Here is a 3,510-nt window from a genome sequence, read left to right as displayed (position 1 = left end):
GGAGTGGGAGGAGTGTGGGAGGAGTGTGGGAGGAGTGTGGGAGGGGTGTGGGAGGAGTGGGGGAGGAGTGGGAGGAGTGTGGGAGGAGTGTGGGAGGAGTTTGGGAGGAGTGGGAGGAGTGTGGGAGGAGTGGGAGGAGTGTGGGAGGAGTGGGAGGAGTGTGGGAGGAGTGGGAGGAGAGTGGGAGGAGTGGGAGGAGAGTGGGAGGAGTGTGGGAGGAGTGTGGGAGGAGTGGGGGAGCAGTGTGGGAGGGGTGTGGGAGGAGTGTGGGAGGAGTGGGAGGAGTGTGGGAGGAGTGTGGGAGGAGTGTGGGAGGAGTGGGAGGAGTGTGGGAGGAGTGTGGGAGGAGTTTGGGAGGAGTGGGAGGAGTGTGGGAGGAGTGGGAGGAGTGTGGGAGGAGTGTGGGAGGAGTGTGGGAGGAGTGTGGGAGGAGTGTGGGAGGAGTGTGGGAGGAGTGTGGGAGGAGTGTGGGAGGAGTGTGGGAGGTGTGTGGGAGGAGTGTGGGAGGAGTGTGGGAGGAGTGGGGGAGGTGTGGGAGGAGTGTGGGAGGAGTGTGGGAGGAGTGTGGGAGGAGTGGGGGAGGAGTGTGGGAGCAGTGTGGGAGGAGTGGGAGGAGTGTGGGAGCAGTGTGGGAGGAGTGCTAATCCTAGAAACGTGGTTCCAGTTAAGGTCCAGATTGAAAAGTAGTTTTTATCTGAAGGAGCACAACTAGACCAGCGTGATCTTTATTGTTTAAGATCCCCGTTAGCTACCAGTCTTCCCGACAGAAATCACACATTTAACAGACAGTTATATACAGTACATTATATTCATTCAGTTTATTTCAAAGATTCATAATTTAAAAAAAATTATATAACATAAAACAAACAGAAATAGAGATAAGCAGCATAATCTACTCTTCGATTAAAGAGTTAATTGCCATAAGTAGTATTGTTTTCTTAAAAGCGTCTCTAGTATTTGTTTCAACAACCTGACTAGGTAAAGAGTTCCATCCTGTAATGGTTCTGTAAATTACTTGAAGTCTAATTGAATCAAGTATGAAGTCTAGATTTTCAGTTAGACTTTCTTATTATTGCTATCATTTGGCACAAACACACTTTGCTGGATCTATAAGTAAGCTTCAAATAAGAAAGTGGTGAGCCAGCTGTATTAAACCATGATAGACTGAAGAGAGGTATTGACAGATGGAGAGGACGGGTGCTGTCCCCTGACAGATAGAGAACGGGTGTTGTCCCCTGACAGATGGAGAGGACGGGTGTTGTCCCCTGACAGATGGAGAGGACGGGTGCTGTCCCCTGACAGATGGAGAGGACGGGTGTTGTCCCCTGACAGATAGAGAACGGGTGTTGTCCCCTGACAGATGGAGAGGACGGGTGTTGTCCCCTGACAGATGGAGAGGACGGGTGTTGTCCCCTGACAGATAGAGAACGGGTGTTGTCCCCTGACAGATGGAGAGGACGGGTGTTGTCCCCTGACAGATGGAGAGGACGGGTGTTGTCCCCTGACAGATGGAGAGGACGGGTGTTGTCCCCTGACAGATGGAGAGGACGGGTGTTGTCCCCTGACAGATGGAGAGGACGGGTGTTGTCCCACTGACAGATGGAGAGGACGGGTGTTGTCCCCTGACAGATGGAGAGGACGGGTGTTGTCCCCTGAGTATAGAGGTCTTGTCCCTGTCTCTGGAAGCAAGCGAGCTGAGGCTAAGTGCCTCGTTCTGACTTTAAGAAACCGTAAGCCTTCCTCACAGCTTGTGGCCCTCCTAGGCAGGCATGCACCATGGAGAGCTGCTCTTTCAACTCCCAAACCACAAATACTTCCTTTACTGGCGCTGTGGGGTGCTGGAGGCGTCTGGTCTGGGCCCCGAGGACGGCCCTGTGGGGTGCTGGAGGCGTCTGGTCTGGGCCCCGAGGACGGCCCTGTGGGGTGCTGGAGGCGTCTGGTCTGGGCCCCGAGGACGGCCCTGTGGGGTGCTGGAGGCGTCTGGTCTGCGCCCCGAGGACGGACGTCCACGCTGGGAGGGAGGGGGCGCTGCGCTCCCCTGTAGGGTTCCACTGTGGTTCCCAGTCTGCATGACAGCCTGGGCTCAACCCTGCAGAGCTGCCTCTGAGCCACTGGAGATGGAGTGTAGTGTGCTTGCGTGTAGCATGGTAGGAGATGGAGGGTAGTGTGCTTGCGTGCAGCATGGTAGGAGATGGAGTGTAGTGTGCTTGCGTGCAGCATGGTAGGAGATGGAGTGTAGTGTGCTTGCGTGTAGCATGGTAGGAGATGGAGTGTAGTGTGCTTGTGTGCAGCATGGTAGGAGATGGAGTGTAGTGTGCTTGCGTGCAGCATGGTAGGAGATGGAGTGTAGTGTGCTTGCGTGTAGGAGAAGTACGGCAGGTAGCCCAGTGGTCAGAGTGTCTGACCGGTGACCGGTCGCTGGTTTGAGATCGGACTGAGCCACTCAACAAGTGATTTTGTTGCCTCTACTGTTGTGTCCTTGAGAATGCTCTAGCTCTTAAGTCTTTGTTCATTTCATTTGTTAAGTGCACTTTGTTAAGTGCACTTGAACACAAAGCTATCATGATAGTTTTTTTTGTGTGTTTTTGAGCAGTCTTTTTTGTGTGCTTTACTGTAGTGGTATGTCAGCGTGCCTCTAGTCTCGAGGTCACTTAAACCCTCAGAGCGGTGTGTGTCACATTGAGCAGCTAATGAATGTAGGCTATCTCAGCAAAAAACACACGCGCGCACACACATGCACATACACACACACGCACACACACACTGTCCTCTCTTCAGGCTACATGCTTAATTATGAGGGTCTGTGTGTTAATGTTGGTGGGGGAGGGACTGAGAGGCTAAGGGACTTATTAGGGAGGGCAAGGTGGGGGGTTGTAAAATGGCAGACGAGATGTAGCGCGGCTTCTTGACTGATAGATACTGTAGTACTTTACTGATCCGGGGGGGGGGGGGTTGGGGGGGGTCACGGATGAGGGATGAGATTGGGGGGTGACTCTGGGATGTAATGGAGCAATATTACTGAATGACACGACGGCATGAAAGGGAGGATATCCATATTCTCTGGAGGGTGGCTTTGGTCGTAGCGCTGAGGGGAAACCCTGTTTGAGACTGAATGGCTGTGATGACTATTGTGTCTGCACATATTGCCTGTGGTGTGTGTGTGTGTGTGTGTCATTGTATGTCTTTGGCCACATTTAATCCTAAATCTAGGTTAGTTCTTCTCCCAGTGTTTGTTTAAAGGCCCTACGAGGAGTTTCGGGAAGCGGAAGTGTTTTCCGCCCAAAAAGACCACATTTCCCCTAAGCCTCGTAAAGTCGTAAACCTTAGCTATCTGAGCCGGGTGTTTTGAAGACGGAACAATGGCCACCGACGAGGATATTACACAGGTCTTACTAGTAATGTTACTTTTGACAATATTTAACAGTCATATTTGCTCACGCTGTCTCTTGTCGGCGGCGTAGGCTACTGCAGTAAACCGTTTCGTCATTCCAAGGAAGTTCTGGACAACCC

This window comes from Borostomias antarcticus, assembly GCF_949987555.1.
Source record: "Borostomias antarcticus genome assembly, chromosome: 22".
NCBI lineage: Eukaryota > Metazoa > Chordata > Actinopteri > Stomiiformes > Stomiidae > Borostomias > Borostomias antarcticus.
This window is presented reverse-complemented; position numbering follows the sequence as displayed.